Consider the following 24,956-nt stretch of genomic DNA (forward strand, 5'->3'; position numbering starts at 1 on the left):
AATAAAACGGTGACCTTTCCTGTTGTGGCTTCTAAGTTCATGCCAGACTTTCTCCACAAGACAAATCTGTCCAATCCTTCTCCCACTGAAGCAAACCTAGAATGCAAATGAGTGAGCCAGAAGAGCCTCACAAAGTGGAAAAGCCCAGAGAGAATGAATCTGTGCCATAGATGCAGTGAATTTCCAGGTCTCTTCTTGCAGTAAGCCCTACATTTCRAACGCATCCTTTGAATGAAGAATATCTCAGTTGTTGAGCTGGAGACAGTTTGGTCCTGACTCAGGAACATCTCGTGTTCACAACTCAGATCCCTTTGAAAATCAAGTTTCTGAAGTCTCARCTGGGCCATGTCAAAATTGGTGGCCCAAATTACTAGCTAGCTGGCACAGGGAGGACTTGAGTCCAAAGTGTTGGTCCTACACCTCTAAAAGCAGAGGCTACAGCTCTCAGAAAGCCAGGCGATGCATGTATTCTTCTCCCTCCCTTGTGGACCCAGCTCTGCTGCAATATGGCTGTTCTTCATAGATGTGCAGCTAGTTGGTTTATTCTTGATCATTCCTAGTGGCCATTTCTCTACCCTCAGTGGGGCCTTTCTCCATTTGACTCAGGAGCAAAAACTTGGTGGCAAAAGCTGGAGGGAAATCAAAGATGACTTTGTAGCTGCAGCTCTGGGCTGGGGGACAGCAGTAGTGACCACATTAAGACTGAACTGAGAGCAAATTGGGAGAGTCCTGGTGAGCAAATGAGGTAAAGAGAAAATGAAGAAAAGGATGAAGAGATCCAGCTTGGACAGTAACAGCCATAAGCACTGACTCTGTATGTCCTGCCTAGTAGGGTCTTCTAAGGAAGTTAGGTACCCAAGTATCACTTAGTGTCAGTTTGATGTATATTCTGGAGTGATACAGGCACCTCTGAGCATTTTCCTTAAGGTGCTGTTAACAATTTCAGCTCGAGTCCTTTTCAGGTTTCCTGCTTGCTTTGCCTGGATAAAGCCAGAGCAAAAGCTTCCAGATTTGGCTCCTCCTGAATGAAAATCTCTCACAACACATGCTCAAGGCCAGGCACTAGCAAGGCTGTAACACCTTCTTTTACCCGTCTCCATTCTTCATGCTGTGACTAATGCATTCCAAGGTCATCAGGTACTGCTCAGTCTCCATCTCCTCCTTCAGGAGATCAGTGTCTGAGCCTCCCAGTGTACTCGCTGAATCATGTTGAACACAGGTACATTCTCCTCAAAGCCATCTTTTATCTTAGGCAATAACAGAAATGTCRCAGTTGCTGGTCAGATTCTTGGCTGATATAAGCCAGCCAAAAGATTTGGCCCATAATCCACAATGGCACTGAAGGCCAGAAGAAAAGGAGCTGGAAACAGAGCACCTGGCTTTATTACAAACGTGCTATAATTTGAGTAGCATCCAATGTCCCTTGAAAAGGGGCTCCCTTCCTGTCATCTGCTTTTGGATCCAGATCTTAAGAGCCCAGTATTTACCCACAGCAGTTTCATTCCATCCATTATTAGCAGGCAGAAATTTCCAAAAATCAGATCTGAATTTGTATCTCAAGTGTTTTCTAGACCAAAGCTTTAACTTTGGATCATGTTGATACTAGCTCATTAATTTTACAATCAGTGATTATTTTTCCAGTGTTATTGTGTAATAATAAATCCTGTGCGCAGGATACACCAGAAGACAGAGCTTTACCTCAGAGTACTGACCGTCTAGGACAATCTAGGGCAATCCTGAAGATCTGATGCCTGCAACCTGTGCATTTGCAATCTAACAGGCACAACACCAATCTGTGCCAGCTGACACCCTCGAGTCAAAGTCAGAAATATATGTGTGCTCCTGGGTAGAAGGGTTAGGAAATAAATTTGTTCTCACTGAAGAGTGATCTGTCCTTTGGCACAYTCAGGGGAATAGCTGTCTGACCTCCTGGCACCAGGAACACAGGAGAACCGAATGGATTCCAAATACTCGGATCTGACTTTGCAATTCTGCTCAGTATCTCAGGGAAGAGATGGAGGGGTGGTTGTTTGTGTAAGCTCTGAAAAAGTATGATAAAGGCTAAGAAGTTAGAGTATGACTTGGCTAATCCATTGGGCTGGGACATAAGAGGACAGGAGCAACACAGGCTGAGGCACACTGTGGTAAGATGGAAAGAACAGGTTTTCTATCTGCTTAGGGCTTGGTCCTGGGAGATACTGAGCAACTTCTGTCCACAAGGCAAAATGTGTAGGTCTTCAATCAGATTTAAGGACAGGAAGAATCTCACTGGCTCTGTTGGGCCCCTGCAGGCTTTCCTGCCTGTGCACATGCAGTCGGTGTCTTGCATGGAGACAGCTCCTTAGCTCTCTTCCCCACCGCCCTATTTCCAAGGGGTCCAGGCGCAGCAACTCTAATAGACAGACCTGTTGCAATCTGCCATCGCTCCTCCAACCCGCCTTTACGTGAGAAGGAGACTTTTACACTGAAGCACAGGCAGCTCTCCATGATGTAATCTGTGCAATCTGTGCATTTGCAAGGAAAAGCAGCCTCTCGTTGGCCAAAGGGAAGAGTCTCCGCCTGGGTGCTCCTCCTGCCTCCCCCCCTCCCGGTGGATCATAAAAGCCCAGAGGCAGAGGCAGGGCAGCCTTCCCAGCCCCTGTGCTTCCAAAGGTGACCCAGGGACAGGTGAGCTCCGGCAGGGGTGCGGAGACAGGCTCGGCCGAGGGCGGAGAGGGCTGGGCTGAGCCGGGGGTGCTGCGGGCGCCTCGGGGGAGGCGAGGGGCGCCCTGGCCACCTGTGGAGCCGGTCCCGCCTCTGCCGGGGAGCCAGAGGACAACTCCGCGAGCGGCGGGTTAGGCAGAGGGATCCCGGCCAGGCTGGAGTGGGACGGTCTGCGGGGCTCCGGGGGACGCTGGGGACCGGGGCGGCGGCGGGGCTGCCTTCCCCCGGCCCTTGCCCTGGGGGCAGGGGGAAGGGGAAGGGGAAGGGGCAGCGGGCCGGGCCGCCGGCGCGCCCCTGCTTGGCGGAGCCGCGATCAGCACCACGGACAGGGCCCGAGCGGCGCCGGCGCCGGCGCCGGGGCGGCAGCGGGCAGCGGGCAGCGGGCAGCGGCAGCGGGCAGCGGGCAGCGGCAGCGGTAGAGGGCAGCGGGCCGGCCCGGGTCGCCTGCCCCGCTCAGCCCGCACCCGGCAGCTCGGGGCAGGACGCGCCGCCGGGGGATGGGCCGCCGGGTCCCCGGCCGCCCCATCGCAGAGCCTGCGAAGCGACGCTGGACTGCTCGGTGGGCACGGAGAGGGTCGGGGTGAGTCCAGCCGCGAAGGGAACTCGAGCAAGTGGTGTCTGGGGGCATGAGGAAGGCGAGCGAGCAGGGAGAGCTGGCACAGCCGCAGCAGCCCGCAGCGGGCCAGTGCGGGGGCAGAAACGCCCGCGCCGGGCCGGGGGTCGCTCGCCGGCTGGGGAGGCACACGYAAACGCTAGAAGATCGCCCAATTGTATCGCGAAGGGGCATTTGGGAGGCGGGCTGTAATTAGCAAAGTTGGTGTCTGGCTGAGAGCCAAGGGCTAAATGCGGTGGAAGGGGAGACCGGAGTAGATTTAGCTGCGCTTTGCGGAATAGCCCTGACAGCCCCAGGTAAGATACACTCACAGCTTCAGGTTTGGGGTAGGGCAGGGAGAGAAATACTTCAGGAAGCCAAGAAAGACTGTATGAATACGACTGTAATCTACACTGTCTGAGATCAAAGCTTTGTGCTGAAAAATTTTAAATTATTGTTTTAAAATGTGGCTGGCTGGTAGAGTAATATCARTTTTCATGCACAGAGTAGTTCTTAAAATTCTCCAATTTGTTGGAGAAACAGGCTGTTTCACTAGGATGCTGCTGAGAGTAAATTCTTCAGASAACACTTATTTAAAAAATATTTTCCTTCAGTAGTTCATTCTGTCTGAGTACTCAAAATATATCTTGCTTTAGGGGTACCTTTAGGGTTCATTGATAGATCGCGTTATATTGAAGTGTTCAATGGATTATATTATAATAGATTTCATTTCATGGAGTGCTTAAACCCCCCCAAATCCAGTGGGATCAAAGTAGACAAAAGTTTTTTTTTTTTTTAATATTGAGAAAATTAAAACAATAAAAGATTAACTCTGGCTGACTTTAGAAACATGAACAAATCTGAAAACTTTTTTTCATGTTTAGATTATTAAACCACTAATGTCACTTAGAAAATCAAAAACATAAAATGTAAAAAGTAAAGTGTTCCAGCACTTTGGAAATAAAGCATTTCTTATTGCTATTGTCAAATGAAAAGCTTTGCTGCATTTATTTTTTCTCCATCTTTGGAAGCTGAGACTATTCACTAAATTAATCCCTATTCATTGAAAATACTCACCCAGCTCTGCTTAACATATGTTTAAATACTTTGCTAAACAGAGGCTCAACAAAGCAAAATAATCCAAGGCTTAGACTGTCCCTATCTCCTGTCTTTCCACCTGTATATWTTTTTTAATATTCTTGGTCTCTATGGGGAAAATAAAGCAAGCTATTCTCCATTTTAAGGAAATTTGTATTTGCTGTTTCTGAATTACGTATTTGGCGGGGGGGCRGAAGAAAAACACTTGAAAAGAAAGTTAATGATATTTCCTTTAAGGCCTTGAACATACATGCAGCCTTCATAGAAATATGTTATATACTTTGAACAAGCTAATTGTGGAAATGCTTGTCTGTAGAATTTGAACAGGGAAATATCTTCCTGTTAAAATCTTTTAACATCTCCCATCAGTTCTTTGTTTGTGCAGAGACTCAATCTGTGATCTTTTTTCAACGTAACATAATACTGAGGTTCGTTTTTTGTAATGTCCTATCTCTTATAACATCAATGTAATGTCTTTTTCCTTTGGAGTTCTGCTGTAAAATAAGGGCAAGAAATCATGTCTCTTATCTCTTGCCCCCATGTAAGCATGCCAAAGAACTTGAGGAGAAGCCAGAATATTATATTGCACCAAATATCTGTTCCTGCATTTTGGGGTTTATGTCTGTATTCTCTGGGAAATTGCCTAATCAGATCTGGTATTTAATATAAAAATTATTAGGACAGATGGTATAATATCCTCAAAGTTGACTAAATCTTGTACYCTGTGCAATGTATTGCTTAATCAAAGTCACATTTCAATTTGTTTAGAGCATATTTTGTCACCTTTCTTTACTAGCAAATTTCTGTAGATCTCAGAACAAGCACAGCTCATAGAAGGATACAATCCTGTCTCTCTTCTAAGAAATCTTAATACACAGAGGTCTCTGAAGAACAGGGGATTCGGGGTAAGACCTGAACTTAATTCATTTTAATTCCTGACCCTTAAAATATTTAGCAAAAGGTGTAAACCAAAAATCAAGCTGGCATGAGGTTACAACATTGCCCGCTAGGAAGAAAACATTGCAAGTATCACTAGAAATAAACACTGTATAGATTTTTGTTATTTAATTTTGCTACAGGCAAAGTCCTCCTTTCCCTTTCCTCCTCCCATCAAGAGACAATGTGTTCTAGTCTCTGGGCTCTGTATGCCTTGCACAAATATTTGTCTGTGCGTCGCCTGCCACTCCAGTAATGAGCTGCTTTTCCACTGCAATCATGGCATCTGGTRGGGTTTCAGGCTGCGAGTAGCTGGGAAACTAGGAGGCGCTTGGGAATCTCAGCAGGAAAAAGAGAGTGGATTTCAGACGCAAGATCTGCAATAGCTTTTGAGCTTGGATAAGAATGTCTGGGATCTTCTCTCTCTTGCAGAGATTTGTTCAGCCCCAGACACCTGAACTTGCCATGCAGAGCTGGGCACTATGCCTGCTACAGACACCTGCATTCACATGCAATTTTATATCCCGTGTCTTTCCAACACCTGCATTTACACGCACTAAATATATGTGTGTGTCTRTGTGCGCCATGGTCCACCACTGCACTGCGACACAAGCGTGGTCCTAGCTAACCTGATTCTCTCCATTGGACAACATGACACACRGGCCCTGGCTCAGCCAAGCATTTAAGCACACGCTTCATTTTAAGCACATGCATCCACCCTACCAGTTCAGCAAACACTTCAGCGGGATTCAGGTATGTCACTGAATCAGGGCTGGAATGAGATCTTAAGGAACAATTCTGAGCAAAGAATTTGGATTTTCTACTCACTGGGAGCTTTCTGTGTTAAGATACTACATTCAGACCCCTCCAGAGCAATCCTTTATTAGGGAAGCAAAAGAAATAACAGAAACGATGAAAAGCAGGTGATAAAATTGATGTAGACATTCTGTAGCTTAGGCAGGCCTTCCCTCAAAGACAGTTCTGATCATTCAATAACGTTGCATCAAAGTACATCATTGTTTAACATCTCTTTAAACCTGAATTAGTTTAGAACAAAAGTTAGGGTCCTGGTGGGATTTGTAAAACAACTCAGGCATATAACACACTTTAAAATCAGTAGGAGTTGAGTTCCAAATTCATTGGCAAATTCTATTAAAATGATCTTTCTTTAGATGCTGAAATATCTTTGTAAATCTTATCTTTAGTAAAATAAATGCTGGCATTCTAATTGATAAAATTATCTAAATTTAAGCCTAGAAAAGTACAGGAAGAGAAAAAAATAGCTAGGGAACACTAAACAATATTCAGTGTTGATATCTGTGTCTGAGTATCCCAAGGCTGCCCAGGATATCTGGAGTCTTCAGTACTTGCTGAGATTAAAGGGAATTGCCCTCCAAGCAGCTTTGAACATCTTAGCCATAGTTCACTGCTGACAAATCAGGACCGAGTATGCATTACTCTGACTACCGTATGAACAGAAAACACAACCCATGCCTTGAAAGAAAAGAAGAACCTTGGTCCCATAGTTATAGGCTTGACCCTAGAGCAGGAAAAAAACCCTTACTGTCACATTTTCATTTGACTCAGCAGAGCCCTAAGCATGCTAGCAGCTTAGTACTTGTTATCCTACCTGCGTGAATAGGGCTATTCACATTCTACAGTCATTACAAGCTCACACCCTGACTCCAGTAGCCCTTATTTGCACAGACCAGATGGCTCCTGTGAGTCTCGATTGCGAGATCTGGCCCCCTTCCTAGTGTATAATGAGTATAGAGTTTTCAGTTTTCCCCTGTTTATAAACAGACCGCACGGCTGTTTGTGCAGAAGTGCAACTGTTTTAAGGGTCAATACCAAGATTTTGCCTTCAACAACCTCTGAGCAGTGAGGGGAGGCTCTAATAAGTGTTGCCAAGCAACGATTTTTCAAATAAGTTGTTGATTAACAAGGGGAGGAGCTGGGTGGGTTTTATTTGTGTTATTGTTTCTCTTTCAAGTACATGTTTGCAACCATGCTGAATCTTGCATTAATTCGAGCCCTACAGCTCCATCATCGCTGTGAGCAGCCTGGCTGCATGAGACCGTAATCTCTTTGGGGCATGGACATTTTGTTCTGTGGTTGCTCAACACCTAACACAGTCCATGACTCAGGCTCTGGGTTTTTATGAAGTGCAAAGAAGAGACATTTCAGGGTGCAGTCTGCTGCTCTGCATGTGAATGCATGAACGTGCAGAAAGCCAGCAAAGCCTTGTGGTGCCTACCACTCAGCATCACACTTCGGGATGGAGGGGGGAATTTTGCCTTTTTATTTTATTTCAATTTGAAAACTGAGTGAGAAATTTTCATACAAGGAACCTTCAGAAATTTACACAACATCAGGCCCCACTTCAGAAAAATACAAACGCACTTGCAGAAACTTCAGCACTTGTCTCCCACAGCAATCAAATACATGCCCGAAGTAAAGCACTTGGCTGAACTGAGGACTCAAGGATGCCTCCATAATGCTATGCAAAGATCTGTTTATCCTGAATTACTTAAGGCCGCACAGTGTTCCCAATTCATGTTCAGAAACAATCCCCCACCCCCCATGATTTTAAAAGGATCTAATGTTTTCAGGTGCCCAGCATGAGATATCTCAATTAGTCCCCATCTTCAGGGACTACTAAGCACCTGCCCCTCTGGTAATCGGTCCTTTTCAAAGCGTTTCTAACACAAATATGAGGCATCCAAAATTGCTAACTTCTTTTGAAAATCCAGAGCCATGATGAACACTCCACCTACAAGAATCCAGCCCAAATGAAAATTGTATGGATCCAAGCTCCTCAAATCAGAAGCAATAGTCAGTACCTGCTGCCTTAAGATGGCAATACACCCTGCCATTAAAGGAGAAGGGAGAATTTCTCTTGAGAAGGAGGAGAAAATTGCATAGTTCCTGGGGAGAACAACTGCGAATCTTTTCAGTTAAACTCACAAAATTATTAATGCTGTGGTCTGTTATTCTGTCTAATCAAATATTCCGTTGCTCTGTGTTGCCAGTAGAATGTACGTGGAAAAATCAATGGCACAAAGCAATGGAAAACTTTGCTTAGGACCTCCCATTCAATTAAGATGTTACCATCTGGAAGGCAAAGGCTCCAGAGAAGGTCCCAATGTTTCACAGGCTGCAGACTCAGACCTTGCACTCAATCCAGCAGAGGCAATCGCATTTTCCCTGAGCAAGAAGAGCAAATGGCAGTACAGACAAGCCTTCTCTCAGTCAAGATGTGCTGTCATAGTCCTGAATGTTTAACGAGCTTATCATTTGCGCATAGAGGTTGTTTATATTTGCTCAGAAATAATCTAGGCAGCAGATACGCTGAAGGGATAGGGGACAGAAGGGAAGTTACTCTGATCCCCTCTCTTTCCATTAACATTGCCAGGTGCAACGTCTGCTCTCCAGATCACAACATGATAAGGGAGCAGAAGGAGAGCTGCGCAGTCACAACAGCTGCATCTAGCTCTGAACATTGCCTAGCTCTGGCGACCTGCCCCGTGTGTAGTCACTGTTGCCAGCCGGGAACGGGAATGAAGGAGTAGGCATACACTCTGAAGGAAAGTGAAGACTCACTCCTGCTCTGGCTTGGCTGTGCAAACGTCATGGCAGAGGTGAGTTGTGAAAATGTAGCTGTAGCTCTCCGATTTTATCAGACTCATTAGTCTTCAGCGTACCAGATTGCCCTAGGCACTGTGAGAGCTAAAATCCAAATCACGAAAGTGAACAGTTTGGTTGATTTTTGCAATGCTAATCTTAAACTATTCCTAAATAATGTGTCTCTGCTCCTCTCTCTGTAAAAATGGACATTGTGATACCCATTTCACAGGGGTACAAGACAACCAAATTAAGTGATATTTGTAGAGCTCTAGACATCCAAGAGCAAATGGAGCAAGAGAGAAGAAAAGGTTATTATCTTGTCATGTTTGGCCCGAGAGGAAGATTATCCATCTATCTTGCCAGACCTATTTATTGTCTTATTTTTTCCCATCTGATCTTCTATCATCTTTCTAATCTACTCCATCTAATCCAGCCAACATTTTATTTTAGCACAGTTCTCACTACGTGTTGATGAAGGTGTTTGGCAACAGAGGTGTGTGCATCTTTTACATAACCTGACAAAGTGCAATGCAGGTAGGTAGAACAATAGATGCTGATTAATAAATTCTCAACTTTTAAAAATAAATTAGCTGATTTTTTTCCATCACAGCTCTAGTATTTAGACAGGCAGTATATTCTTTTACTGGACTATCAATAAGGGAATGGGTTCGATAGAACTCCTTTTCCTGAGTTTTGATAGAATGGACTCCATCCTGTGTAACATGCACTGATCTAAATAATACATGTATGTTCTACTCTCTGTGAAATGTGGGTTTGTTACACAAAAAAATATGTATTTAAGTGGATGTAATGTATGTAATAAGTTTCTATGATGGGAAGTACCAAGATGCATCATTCTAATCGTATAGGATTCTGTGATAACGAATGCTAGGTGGACCATGTTTTTCAAGTACTGCTTATGATTTGGTTATACTGACTGAGAGAAAACAATGAAGTTCAAGGGTTTCCAGCCGCTTACAGAGTCCAACAACCAATTCACAGCATGCTGGACATTTTTCTGAATACCAAAGCCCCTTGCATTTTTCCTTTTCATCTATAATCAAATGGCATTTTCCCCCCTTGTTGCTAGTGAATGCATTAGGGTCTACAATTTATAATCTCCAGAGCTGTTTCCTGGAATAGATGCAAGCAGAACACTTGGTTAGGGACAGCCAGGAGGCTGGGAGAGGTGATTACCTTCAGGCAGTCTCAGTGGAACTTCCCGGGGTTTCTACAGGCACAGCCTAATGCGGGACTTACAATGCTGAACAGACTTCCATTATGGGGGCTGGCTATGTTGATGCGCATCCACACACAGAGAACTCCTTGTTAAAATGCACACCGGTAGCTCCAAAATACAGCAGCTCAGCTGGGGTTCATTAACAGCAAAATCATTCCAAGGGACATTGTTTCAGAGAGGAAAGAATTTCATTTCTTTCAGGCTTGGTTTTTAGTGGCCTATAGCCTGGAGATTTTGCTAAGGATTGTGTTTAAAGTCTAGTTAGACAGAGACTGGAGCCTAGCTAAACAGGCTTGATGAGGGCTAACTTGAGGTGTACATGCAGCATCCATCGCAATGGGACGCCAGCTTACATGAGGCATGTTATAATAATTTTGTATTAAAGAGATAGCTAAGTAAGCATGCACGTGTACTACTGGAATCCAGTGGATGATGTGAGAATTGCTCAGCTGTGTGTCAGAGATTCTGCACTGCTAATGGAGGATCTCTACCCATGACAGCAATGGGAGAGCAAGCGTGCTTTGTTCTGTGCTCAAGAGTTCCCTTTCAGCAGGCATGCAGTCCCACACCAGCAATTGCCCCAGACCTGTGCGGCTTTTGAGACAGTGAAGGGCTGCTGTGACAGAAAGAATTTTAGCCCCTTTTAATCAGCAGGTATTAGAAAAACAAAAGAATTATCACCAGTCACCAAACAAATGGGTTGCTGCACAGCTTGAGTATCAACTTTCTCTTACTTGTTTACCAGGGACCATGTACTGGAACACACAAGACATCTAATGGTTGAGTAATACACTGCAAATAAACATCTAATTACCAGGGCTAAGGGGGGAAGGAAAAAAAAAAACAATTAGGGATGATTAGTCATCTTAGCTTTGATTTCTTGTATGAAGTCTTGCATGAAAGATGCTGGTAGCTCTCATCTCACATGTATGTCACTGCTTCTCAGGAATAAGTCTGGTGCCTGTTCATTCAAAGCTCGGCTCTATTTTAAAAATCTACTCTCTCTGAAAGGGCTGTCTTTAAAAAAAAAAAATTGTACAGCAAAAGGGACAAAATTGCTCCTCAACAAAGGGGCCTATCAACAGCCTGTCAATAATGTGCCAAAGGCCAGAACCTGCCTTTCAAAGAGGCCCTGCAGCCTCAATGTGTACTTTGAGAGCAATTAAGGGACGTGAGCAACATGATGATTATCTCATGGGTGACATTTTCATTGGCTCTTTGGGAAAAGAGAGCAAGGGGTTTGAGATGGCTGTGATCAATGTTCATCCTAGTCCCACATAAATGGCAGGATAGCATGTTGTAGATGGGCCTGGAAAGCAAAATGCACAAGGAGAGGAAAGGGGTAGGAAGAGATGGGGAAGACAGGATTAAAAAAAAAACAACTACCAACAACCCACGTTACTAGAAGTCTAAAGAAGGAGCTACAGTGAGAAGTAGAAGGACATAGGCTGAGATGACCAGGGGAAAATGAGAATAGGAACAGGCAGTCAGGAGGGCTGGCAGATCTCCAGGTGCCAGGGAGGGCAGGAATAGGTGAGGGAGGGATTGCAGGATTCCTGATGGAGATGTACAGGAAGAACAGGGGAATGGTTCCCCCTGAATGAGGAGAAAGCCTGGAGAAGGTGTTGTAGACACATTGCGCTTGCACAGGCAGAATTCTATTATCGGCATCCCACCAAGCCTCTTCCTTTGCCTAGAGGCGACCCTGACCAGCGGTGGCATTGTCCCACGCTGAGTCCACRTTGCCATGCACATTACTTTGGTATGTCACAACTGCACTCAGAGCCAAGGAAAGGAGGAGAACAGCATTCCCAGGCAGAGACTGAAGTGATGTCTTAAGACAGAGGTGCAATTATGATTACTCTGCTTTTTTACCAGCATATTCCCATCAGTGTTGTCCACCTATCCTTCTTTCACCTCTTTTGTCTTTGTACTGCAGATACCCACAAAAGACCAGAGCTGAGTGCAGACAGCAGCGCGCAGAGGCAGGCTGTTGGACAGGAAACTAATGCCATTCAGGTGCATAAACATGACCACATGTAAGAACCTCAGCCCAGTGTCTGAACCTCTCTGTGTGGTTATTCATACCCAAGGGATAAGGAGTGCCTGGATACTAACCCAGAAACACAAGCTGGCTCAGTGGCATGACTGCAGAAGAGCTCAGCACAGACTGTATCCCGCATGGACGCTAAGGCTACAGTGTTTTCTGTTGTATTGCGCTCTGGCATGGACACTAGCGCATGCACAGGGACCAATACAAAAGTGTTTTCCAAACAGAAGCCCAAATGTTGCATGTGCCCAACCATCTGGGGCTGGGATCTGAGCAGGCCAGGCCCAGCTCCATGGACAGCAATATAAGGGTAGCTGTTTATATCAATGTAGTTAATCTTCTGAGCTTTGGCCTTTATAGATCATGTAGTCTCTTAATTTCTAATGCATAACTACATTCTTTTGGAACATGGCAAAATATTTCACAGAAAACACATATGCAAAAAATGCAGATTTGGCTACACTAAGTATTTCCCCAATTTGCTGAATTGCTTGTTTAGGAAAACAAACTTTTAAATTTTGGCAGAAGAAAACGTTACTTAATTTGCTATAAAGCAATCTCCTTCTTGCTTTTCATTTTATGAAAAAAATTTAAAATGTTAATGTTGAGCAAAAGTAAAACTATTTTTAAATAGTTGGAAATCTTCCCTTCCCCAAAAGATACTGTTACATATCCAGCTCCTATCTTTTCCAGTGATGCATGTATCAGCACATATAAACATGCACTCATGTGTGCTTCTGCATTTATACACACATGCTGTGCAAACAATTTCAAGCAGATCCAAGCAATAGACATAAGCTTCTGCTCTGCAGTCTCCAGGATTGTCTCTTGAAGAGGATCTTAATAAAAATAATGTTATGTTACTAGCTAAACATTGGGAATAACTCTCCATCATAGGCAAAGTATTCTGAAGACAGAAATCAACTGACACATTCAGTCTGGAGGAATCCCCCAGGGTACCAGCAGGATGCATTAACAGTGCATTTCTCCAGTGAGACGTGATGGGAAGAGCACAGAGCAAAAAGAAGGTAAAGTGGTAAAAAACAGCTTGTATTTTTAGACCCCAGTCTCCCACAGAAATCTTTAGAGATGCTGAGCTCTCCACTTCTGAAAATTGGGTCTCTTATTTACAAGCAGAAATAATGTTTTAGGAGCCCAGCTTAGATTCCTGGGTTTTTTTGGTTTGGTTTTAAGTTGTCCATATGATTTTTCTCTGGACCAGTTTGCTGTCCTGATAATTAATCTAGCTAATGGTTGTTTTTTTCCTTCATCAGCAGTTTTGTTTTTTGTTAACACAAGCAGAGAGAAGATGAAGAAACAACCTCTCCAAGGATACAGACTGACAGTAATACTGCCATCTGACTAGAAAGAACTCAGACATACGCATAATCCTCAGGAAAATTCATCTCCACCCTCCCAGCAGACCCTGGTGAGAGCCCTTGAAGTGGTAATTAAAGTCTATTGAGTGGCAACTGCACCTGTTTAGAAAGAAGAGTGTGGGTAAGAGGTGCACAAAGGGAGATGAGCAGCACAGGGAGAGTGTGCGAGAGAGGAGCTGCTAGAGGTGGGGAAGAAGGGAAGTGGAAAGAGGAAAAAATGCACTCATTGGAGAAGCCAATCCAATAAGATGTATATTTTCCATTCTTCCCTTTATTTGCTTTCTGTCTGCTCTCTTACACCCCTTCACACATGCAGCTAGCTTCTGCCCCACTCTCACACTCACTGATGGAAACTCCAGGGGGCTTTCCCCAGCTAGCCTGAGCACTGGACCAGCTGCTCATCTGTGTAAATCAACATAGTTTCACTAAAGTCCTTGTGGAGTTACAATCAGCTAGTGCTTATTTACGCCCGCTGAAGATCCGTCCCAGTGACGCTTATTAACAGCCACTGGGCTCCTCAGACTGGCAGCTGGGACATGCCAGTTCTTGTCCCCTGCACTGTCTTTTTTCCTAGAATAGAACACTTCCCTTTGTGTCAGCTTTGTCACCCCAGTATAAATCCTACAGCATCTGGGATGAAGAAATCAGAGATGTTTCTAGATATAGGCAGATGTGTCTGAGAGCAGAGTCTAGGCAGAAACTGAGTGAAACAGAAGAAACTGGGGAGGTGCTTAAAAAGAGACAATGCCATGTTTAATGTCCATGTTTGGCTTCCAAATGTTCTGAACCAGTGTCACGCTCAAACTTTCCCAGGGACTGTAGGTGGGGCCATGAGAAATGGACTTATTCATAAATACTATTCGTAACTGGATCTTTCCATAGTCTTGCAAACTACCACTGACCCAAGGACCACAAATAGGGGAACCACTGATGTATCCAGTGAATTGACCCTTCGTAGTTAGTTGATAAAGACTTGCAGGCTGAATTCTGTGCTAGCATAGCAATGTGGCAGCTCTACTAGCTTCAACAGAGCAATGCTGACTTGTGTCACCAGATAATTGCATATTGGTGTGCACAAACCAGCAGATTAAGTGATAATAGTGTATGGAAAGAGGGGGACACAGAGTGGTAGAGGGAAATCCTCCAATGTTTGAGCAGGAAAGTAAGAAAAAGAGGACATTCTTTAGTATAGAAATCAGGACTGCCCTAGCAACCAAGGAGCCAAAGAACAGCATTGCATAGTGATGTAGATATATGGTCTAGGGAATTTGTCAGTCTGAGAACTACAGATTGATAGCAGAAACCCTGACTCCTTCTGCCATAACCGCAACTTCATCCTTCATCTGTTGATGCCAGTAAAACAGAATGTCATGCTATTGCCCTACTGGGTATTTCGTGGGAGACTTTAAAAACTCAGCACATTGCCTTTGCATACTAGTCAAAGACCCTGACAATAGTTTTTTCTAGAAGTAAACCATCATCCCTTACACTCTACAAATGCACACACACTACTTATGCCTATTCATTTAGCTCCCTTTTTCCAACCTAAAATCGGCTTTCTTCCTGTGGTGCTATGCGTTTGCAAAGGCACCACAGAAATATAAGCTATCTATTGTCACTGCAATTCTATATGTGCCCCCGCAGTCAACTGGACCAAGCTCGGATTCCTGGGGTGAGAATGGAAGAGGAAAGAAGTTCATCCTCAGAGCACCCTGAGGCTGAGCTGAGCAAATGATTCAAGCAGAATAATTTGAGTGGTGTTTGCAAAATTTTCTATCTCACTGGACTTGATGGCAGGCATCCCCTGTGAATCCCTGACCTTCACATTGTGCGGATCGCCTGGGATGGTTGAAATAAGCCACAGCACTTTTTTCCTGATGCCCAATTGTCAGGGTACACAAGCAATTCTGGTGCAGATGTTGTTGCATCTGCCTTCTATGAATACTATTAGCTATGACTCAGGATCATGCCCTCCTTCTGTACCAGGAAATGCATCCTTGTGAATGGAGATAGAAAGGAACACGCATTCAGCAAAAGCCAATTCCTTTGGCTCTTAGGGGTGAGATTTGCAATTAGTTGGGTATCTGGTCTAAGCTACTCACTTAAGTTCCAGCTACAGTTAATGGAGAGAAACATATCTCTGGACACCAAGTCAACCTACCAGTTTTGCATTGACTGCAAAGGGAGCCTACATGACTAGCTTACACTAAATACCTAACTGTTAATAGGTTAAAGTTACATGAGAAGAATTGTACCTGAAATACCTTGCTTGTGCTTCTCCTAAATTCCAGTCTTGTACCTTAACAAAATCATTAGCTATATGGATATCATGTGATATGTTGCCTCATTTCTGTCTTTTTGTTCCCAAACACCCTTCTGTCTTCTTTTCTGTTCAGCCCTCCCGTTCCTCTGCCATTTCTTTTTCCCCCTTCTTTCTGATTGCTGAGCAGCTTTTTGACTTTTCCATCAATAAGTCTAAAGAGCATTTGAACCATTCTGTTCCCCCTCGTCTCTCCTCCCTCCAGTTCCAAATCAGGCAAGCTCATCGATCAGAGGAGCTCAGGAAATATCTGGTGTTTTGTTGTCAGGATGATAATAACATTGCAGTTGTGAATGGGCTGCTGCAGGCCTGATCATGGACACCTGCAGGGTTTGTTTAATTGCATTTAATGACAAATCCTATACAGAGGAGCATTGCCAGAGAGATTTATTATCCGCCAAAGAGGCAAAGCACAACAGCTCAAAATATAATTTGCACTGAGCATTTTTCCCCCTGCCTCTCTTTAAACCACAGTAATAAATAACAAATCGGGTAAAGTGGGCAACACCAGTCTAGAAGGAGGTGGGGGCAGAGGACAGAGATTGAAACCAAAGGAAATAACAGCAATAAGGTCACACTGTTCTTTCTGCCATCCCTGTGGTCTGTTATATAGGAAATACTGTTTGTTTAATTTGCAGCCTGGAAGTGCAGCTGGGGATCTCTCTGTGATGAGCCAGTCTCTTCTAAGATAGCTGGAGGCTAAGCTCTTGAGTCCCCATTCTTTCTGACCAGGCTTTTTTCACCGTGTTCTGTAGCTAAGTTTAGATCCTATCTATATAAACAATTACAAAGAAACTATAGTGGCCTCTCAGTGTTGTGGGTTTCATCTGCTACCATTACAAGGAGGCATCATCTTCCACATTGCCAAAATCTCTGTGAAAAAGTAGAAGCGGCAGATCCCATCCTGAGAATATGGTGCTACAGGGACAGATCACTCTCTCTGAAGTCTGAACAAGTCTCATACCCCTCTGAGCCTGGATTGTATTTATGTTTTCTGCTAAATACCATACTTGAAAAAGGGAATATGTATGTGTAAAAACAACAGAAGATCTTGTTCCCTTGCTCAGGGTGAACTGTTACTTCTTCTGTCTTGTTTATTACTTGATTGTCTAGTGATAACTTGTCGCAAATCCCTTCACAGACCTGGTATATCACTATGCTAGGCAGAGCATAGTTCCAGAACAACAACTGTAAAATGTTCTTGTCACCTGAGATTACAGTCCAGGTTAGCATTTTCCAAGCTATTTTCTCCCTTTCAAGTTCATAAATCACTTTTACAATTCACTCTCTCTTCTAATTGTCCATAGCAGAATACYGAATTGTCCTAACCAAACTATTTCTGAAACTGTCTTGCCCCACTAAGTGTTTTCATCTGGAAACATCCTGCAGTAGGGCAGAGAAGAAAATACGCTACATTTTAGAGGAAATGCCTTGTTTAGGAAATCTAAGCATAGGTCAGGAAACAGCCAGAGACTGAGCAGAGGGGGCATCTAACAGAGTAAATTTGTACTCAGTGTGAGCAAGGGGTGCATGCTCACTAGTGTTCCAGTTTATATGCAGATTGAATTTTCACCTGCACCCCAGGAGGCTTTGGGGATGATGGCAATCTTGTACCAGGAAATACCACCCAGGAGTGTCCCGTCTGCAGTGTTTGGTCTCTATTTTAATGTCAGTCGCAATCAGCACTTGGCAATGTCATTACACAAACATGGTGTAGGGTAACACCTGGACTGCACTTTTATCTGATTACCTGGACAATGGCAGTATTACTAATACCCCCTGTTAAATAAGACCACCTGGACATCTCCTGGTATCAGCTCTAGCTATCACAAACACACTTGCTACCTAGGCTAGCACAATGGATTGTTATCTCCTGAGCAGCAGCACAAATCCCCAGATTGAAACAACCCATCTGGAGTTTGATTAAAGTGTCCATAGAGAGCACACATGTTAAAAAAAAGAGACAGAGGGAGAGAGACTGGACGAGCTCTGTGAGCTTGCACAGGGCACAACCTCTGTCAGCACCAGCAAACTCTCTCCTGGTGCTGAAAAGACTTTCTCCTTCTGTGAAAAGAGTCTTTCACTGAAGCAGCTCTGCAAAGCTGAGGCTGTTGCTGGCTACTTTTGTTTCTTTCTCTGTATTACAACTGCTCACAAAAGTACATTTAACAATCTAGGTTAGAAGACAAGAAGGATACGTCCTTGTCTGATTTTCAGTGGCTGAGGTAAGTATGCCTCACTCAAAGGATGGCGGTGAAAAGGAATAATGTAAGATTCTTTCCTTGGATGTGAGCCAGTATTGTCCTTTCACATGTTATTCATGAAATGTGTGAGGTATTAGCAGAAGAAAGCTGGACAGATGAAGCAAAGCTAAMCCTGGGGTGAAATAAAGATTGCTCTTCAACAAATCCAGAGAAAAGGAAGCAGCAAAGAGGTTTTGTTTTTCTTGCTTAAATCAGTCTCTCAGTAGGATTCACGGAAACTCAGCACTATCATTATCTTTTCTTTTTTTTTGCTACCTGACTTCTTTTCTTTAGCATTCCCAAGTATATACTGCATTTACTTACTCTAGTCAGACCAAAATACAGCTAGGAGACAGGCAGGTTGACAGAGCACTGTGAGAGAAGTTTATCATAGGACAAGGAAAAAGGAGACCCTACTGAGTCCTGATATCCTTGAAAAAACATGATCCAAATTTTTATAGGCATATGTGGTCTCCTATGTGAGAAAGTGGAACAGAAAATCACAGGTAGAGTCAGAAAATTGGATAGATTATAGTGAGAAGTGACACTGTCTCACAAAGAACACTGCTTTTTTGCACTCCCTAACATGCGAAAAGAGACAGTGGCCATCCCTAAAATGAGAAACAAGTGTTGAAAGAATGTGAACCAGTAAGGAAGGAAAACAGAAGAAGAAATGAAGGAGGATGTGTCTAAGGAGGAATTGCTGCTCTTGGTGGTCTGGCTCTGTGTGGAAGACTAGTGATTTTGTTGTTCTGATTTATGAAGGTGACAACAAATCATAGCCTGCCATACAGCACAGATCCTCACCCTCGCTGGCGGGAGAGATCGCTGATGGGATGGGCTGGGCCACGGAGCAGGGGTCCAGCCGCCTGCTGAGAGCCCTGTATGCGGTGCAACTGCTCAAAACCTGAAACCTGAGTAAGTATTAAAATGCTTTGGTACGCTGAAGGTGTTATAAGTCTCTGAGGCAGGGACTGTGACTTATTCTGCTCCTCAGTTCTCATCCTCTTGAAGTTAACCACAYTTCTTATCTGAATGAAGCAAGAGGAGGAGTCTCTATGAAGAACCAAGCTGTGGGGCTCATCCTGCAACCATGAGCAATTCTCTGTAAGCGTGGCACTCGCTTGCTTTAACTTCCAAGCAATTTCACATAGAAAACAAGTATGATTATCTTCATATTCTGGATTGAGAATGGTTAAGTGACTGACTCAAAGGCTCCACAACAAATCTGTGGCAGAACCAGGACTTGAATGCCAGCTGCTGAGAGCACAGAGGTCTGCTGGGCACTCAGGGCTCCTGCTTGTACCTCGATGCCCAAAAAGGACTGTTTCAAAAGTCTAGCCCTTTGCTTCCAGCAGGGTTTTAAAAACAAAAAAGGGTAAATTTTCAATACCACTCAGAGCCTCCATTCTAAAGATATTTAGATGCAAAACTGAAACTCCTCAATCTTGCCAAAGCCAGTGGTAAAAGTAGGTACAGAAACATGTTTAATAATTTGTGGTGGTGGTACTGTAGAGCATTTTCTTTGCCTGTTTTGTTACCTAAACAGGATGTGCAGCATTGCACACCTGTCATTATTCTTAGGGCCTACATGATTTAGGAACCTAAGTCTTTTTTTGCTTTTCCTTCAACTAGGCCATTTGGATTGAAAACAGAACCCCACTTTGACAAATATCTGTAGAGCTGGTGCGGTAGAACACCAGGGTGTAGTATGGCAGATGTCTACAAGACAAAAACAGTCCACTGACCTCCAAATCTCTAAGCTTTTTAGTTTATAAACCTTCATTGTAGTCCTTGCAGCCAGTCAATAACATCCAGGTTCTCAGTGGTTCCCCATACTTCTTTGTCTGCGGTTGGTACTGAATAGTAGTCAGGACTGTTTCTAGATTCATTTTCTGTTTCCTATGTGTTTATTGACCTGCTGCAACTTCTTAGGCCAGTCTCTGCCTTATTCTGTGTCTCTGTAAAAGAAAATAGTGATTCTCATCTTTTAGGAACATGGCTAATTTAGTTACTCTGTCTATCTAGAAACCTGCATGTCCCTCATCACTTTTCTGTTTGAGCACCTTATTCCTTCACAATGCCTAACAGGTAGCCACATGTTACATAGGAGAACTGTGGGACAGGACAGAGGTGATAACTTGCCCAAACACACAAAGGAAATTGGTGGCTCCACAAAAGCAAATTGAGCCTTAGGTCCAAGTCTGATGCTCTTTCTACCTTGCCATTTGCCTCAGAGCCAGTCTTTTGTCTTTTCAGCTCGGGAAAAGGAGGGTCAAGTTTCAAAGACGCTAACTATTGTTATTATCATTGTAGATAATCGGTGAGGTAGGAGCAGGGCAATACTTATCCCAGGAAATCTACTGCCAAAGGAATTTAACAACTGTACAAATCACTATTCTTTGATGATGCATGAAAGAAAAGATCCATGTATCATAAGGACAAACGACTCATACTCCCCCTTTCTTTCACTCCCCCACTGATATATTAAATCTACAAAAATTCAGAGGGCAGCAGTGCAACCATTAATGTTGAAATGGCCAGGCTGGTGTCTAATGTAAATGAAACTGCATTGATTTAGTGTTACCCAACATGCCTCTCCTGCTTGTTCATCTTCTCCAGTCTGATCAAAACCCTTCCTTCCAGGTAGCTACGACCTCAGTGCCCTATATAAGCACAGATAATAATGTCATCACAAGCCTTAATGATGAAGGTAGTTATAGGACAAAAGCCCCTGTGGCAAGTTGGGTATTGGGTCATTGTTCCTGCTAATGTCATGATGCCATTTCTTGCTATTTTTAGAATTGCTCCCTTTGTACAGCAAATTTCTCAAGTAGCTGCTTTAAAATATAGAAGATCTTGTCTTCATTCGACCTAGTATCAAGAGGCCATCTTCCTCTGATTTCTGGAAATTAGTCAAACCTCTAAAAGCTGCAGAGATTGATAATAACTTGGTACACAGATGTCTGCAGACCTAAATTTAAAATTGAAAAAATTGGGATATCGACTCAATCTGCTGCTAGCCCTTAATGCAGAGACAGGCTAAGCACAAAGACCTTGCAGAACATTTTGTGAGCACCCAAATTACCCAGTCATCGTTTCAGAAATAACTCAGGCATTCAGTAAATCAGCAAGGACTTAGTTGCTAAATTATTTATATGCTTTTGGAACTATTAGCACAGATCCAAACTTGTACACATTTTGAGGGAAGAGAAATGGAACAATGGCTTAGGAATCCTCGACCACTTCATGCCAGAAAAGTTCCAAACCCCCATATAGCCAAACCCTTTTATTACTTTTTACTTTCTGCGTCATGGTTGTCCCAGACACCTTAGCATGCATTGATGCTCTTTTGCTTCAGTCGCTCTGCGAGCACAGAAGGGGTAACCTGCAAACTGGGACTTCACAATCTAAATAGACAAGACAGATAAAGAACAGTTATTATTCCCATGTCACTGACAGGGAAATAAGGCATAGGAAGATTAAATGACCAGCCCAAGGTCACAAAAGGAGTCTCTAGTAGAAGTAGTGTCTCAGCCTAGATTTCTTAAGTCTCTGCCCAATACTTTAGCCATCCATTCACTTGCTTTTTAAGTACCCTGTCATTATTTCTGTGAAGAAAATTATGCAACTCCTCCAGCAGCCAGTACTGTGTAATTCAGCTTGTCTGAAAGGGAATATGAAATGGCAGTTTCAAAAAAAAATTAACCCTCCTGCCACACAATCTGGCAGCCTTGTCAAAACGTCTCATTTTTTATCTTCTCTTCCTCCAGTGGGTATTTAATTTCACTGTATATTCTCAGAATACTGGCTGGGGCTTTATCTGCATTACCCTACAAAACCTTCATAGGAGTCTCCAGGGCCCCATGGAGGACATACTCTTTAGATGGGGTACATGATTGTTTGGAGCCCTTCATTGCTAAGTCACGTGTTCAAATCCACTCTGCATTAGCAACTTGCAGATGAAGGTTTCCTGGCAGCTTCTCTGAGGAGCAGTAGCTTGAGTTCTGTCCTGGAAGTGCCCCTGTGTAGGACGGAGAGCAGCTTGCCCATCACAATGATGCTTAACTCAGTCACGCTTTTAGACGGGGTGTTACACGTTGGCAGATCTTTTATTCCTGATTGCTGTTACCAGCAGAAGCGGGAGCTGTACCTCTGATGGTCTTCTAGCGACCAGAGGGCTGAAGTATCCTTTGCCAATCTGGTTCAGGAAACTTCACCTTTGTATGATGTCTCCAGGTACCCTGGGAGGGACCCTAATGTCCCAGCTTARGACACTAATTCTTTCGCTGGTGACCTCAGTAAGAGAAGCCAAAGGAAGCAGAAGAACCAAGGTGACAAAGGAAACGCGATCAGGAAGAATTGAGAGTTTCACTGGTTTCTGCCCCTCTCACAATCAAAATTCTGTCCCTGACCTTTCAGGCGAACGCTGTTACAGCACAGCAGTCTCAGGCAAGCAATGCGGCTGGCACCACCTTCAGTTGTCTTTGACTTCCCAGACCAAATAATCCATTTACAGCTGGGCTGGGGGTGAGGCAGCCCTTGGTACAGAGGCTCAATTATGTTTCATATTCGTGCCTCTGGATCTATAGTGAGATGCCTTTGTGACCCTACTCCTTGTGCTCTTCATGCTCAAGATTTCTTATTACTATGCAATTTCTTTATTCATGGAAAAAATATTTTTATCAGCTGTGTTTCTACCCTGTGATGTCTCTGATGGCCCATCCAAGAACTGGGAGCAGGCTCTGACAGAAAGTATGGGACCTAAAAAGCCTACTTGGTGTTCCTGTGAATTCCATATGCATTGCAAGGAAGGAAAATTATTACGAAGCTTTAGTTAATAGATACTTTAGATAAAAGTGTGAGTGCATCTGATCACCATAGCAACATGAAAGAGACAGCAGGGAGAGGAAATGTCAGTATTTCTGTGTCTGTGCCTTGACCTGCAACATAAAAGAGCCCAAGTGCTGTGTATTTCCCGCATGGGATATTCATACATATGGATACAGACATGCTTACATATACCCACGCACACAGCCACGCACACATACATACATCCTGTTCAGGCATTCAGGCATCAGCTGTTAGCTACTCATACATAATTAGCTATTTGCACACAGACACAGAGAGGAAGGCTCACATGTTAATGTTAAACATGGACCATGTGTGCCCAAACTCTTTGCTGACAGCTATTTACTTATGAGAACAGTTTTCAGCTTGTGAACTTAGATGCATATTCACACATCTGTGTGTGCACCAGGAACATAGAAATACTCTCACATACCAAGTATATTCCAGTGTACAGAGCCAATTTTTTTGTCTTGGCATACAGGAAACTGCACTTGCACAACATGCACTCACCAAAGATGCTCAGACACCTTTGTTCATTTTCTTTCCAAGTGTGAAGCTGCTCGGGCTCTGAGCGCCTGGCACACACGGATGACACAGTCAAACCTTGTGTGGGAATTCTGCCATGGACACTTTGGCTTTGGCTCTCAGGAGCACTGAGCACCTGCTGCTCCCGTTGACTTTAACAGCTGCTGAAGTGAAAATTAGGCCCACACTGTCTGTTATGCAAAAGCAGTTTCTTAGCAACAAAAATGATATTCTGTGTGAAGGCAACATGCATTAGCAGGATAATCCTAGGTAATTCCAGGCAGGACCTAAATGGATGGACTGAATAATAACAATGATGGACAGAATAATAATAATGGAAATAACGAGGCTAATCTTATTTCCCTGGAAAGGAGAAGAAGCAGCTATAAATAAAACCCAACAGGAGAAACTCTGTGCCAATTCCCCACATGAAGATTAGAGCCGCTTAAATTTGAACTTATGCCCTAAAAATAGGATCTGGTAACTAAAGCTTTGTTAATCTAAGCTAGGCTGTTTACTGCCTGAAATATTTTTTCCTTATTCCAATCATGTTTTTTTATTCAGGAATGGAAAAAGTTGTACATCTTGTCACATGGCAGGGATCAATGGGAACCAACTCATGTTGGCTGCTATGGACAACATAGCATTTACTACCTTGAGACAATACTGTCCTTGGCAGAAAAAGCTGTAAACTTTAAAATACTTTACCAAAACCAAATAATTCATTACAATCACTGCATTCCCATTTTTAAAATATGCCAGAGTCATGCACTAATACACTGCACAACTATTGTATTTTGAGCTTCGATCGTTTCAAGGAATTTAATGAAAATAAAACCTCAGATGAAATTCGCTCAACTTGTAAAGTTGTAGGGGGGAAAAAAAAGTCCTATCTGCCTTGAACAGAAACGGAGACCTCGGGTCATCCTCCCCGGGCTTTCGAGGGCACCCAGGCACGAGGAGCAGCTCCTCTCTTCCAGCTCAGCACCCTCCTGCCCGGCTCCGGGGCGGCCCCGGCCGCGGGCGGTTCCTGCTCCCCGTGAGTGTCCCGCTGYTGGCGCCGGGGCGGCCGGGAAGCGCCGCGGGGACGCAGGAGGCGGAACCGCGACCCCCGCGCCAGGTCTCGCCGCGGCCGTTTCTGCTGCCCGAGGAGGGGACGAGCGCCGGGACCACGAGCTGCCGCCACAGCCCCGAGGCGCCATCCCGCTCCCCTCCCCAGGAGCCCCCGCGGTGACCCGCCGGCGGCCGCCCTGCGCAGGGCGCGCTGGGAAATGCGGTCCCACTCCCTCGGGTTCCCCGGGAAGGGGGTGCCTTAGGGGTACGACAGGACTACATTTCCCAGAAGGCCCCGCGCGGGATTCCAGCACCGCCTGCGAACACCGCGGCCCTCGC

General features: G+C 44.2%; 1 long non-coding RNA gene across 2 annotated transcripts; it reads right to left on the reverse strand.

The window, feature by feature from the left end:
* Positions 1-6,222: 6,222 nt before the first annotated feature.
* On the reverse strand, positions 6,223-24,782 carry LOC112966729. Of its 2 annotated transcripts, XR_003253719.1 has the most exons (4): positions 22,068-24,782; positions 21,485-21,598; positions 19,937-20,149; positions 6,223-6,366 (listed from the first exon to the last, which is right to left on the reverse strand). It is a non-coding gene; the product is annotated as an uncharacterized LOC112966729 (long non-coding RNA). The 2 variants fall into 2 exon arrangements; XR_003253718.1 differs by lacking the exon at positions 6,223-6,366 and having other exon boundaries at positions 19,946-20,149; positions 23,550-24,782.
* Positions 24,783-24,956: the final 174 nt, after the last annotated feature.

The sequence above is a fragment of the Apteryx rowi genome, unplaced genomic scaffold, assembly GCF_003343035.1.
Source record: "Apteryx rowi isolate R43461 unplaced genomic scaffold, aptRow1 scaffold_254, whole genome shotgun sequence".
NCBI lineage: Eukaryota > Metazoa > Chordata > Aves > Apterygiformes > Apterygidae > Apteryx > Apteryx rowi.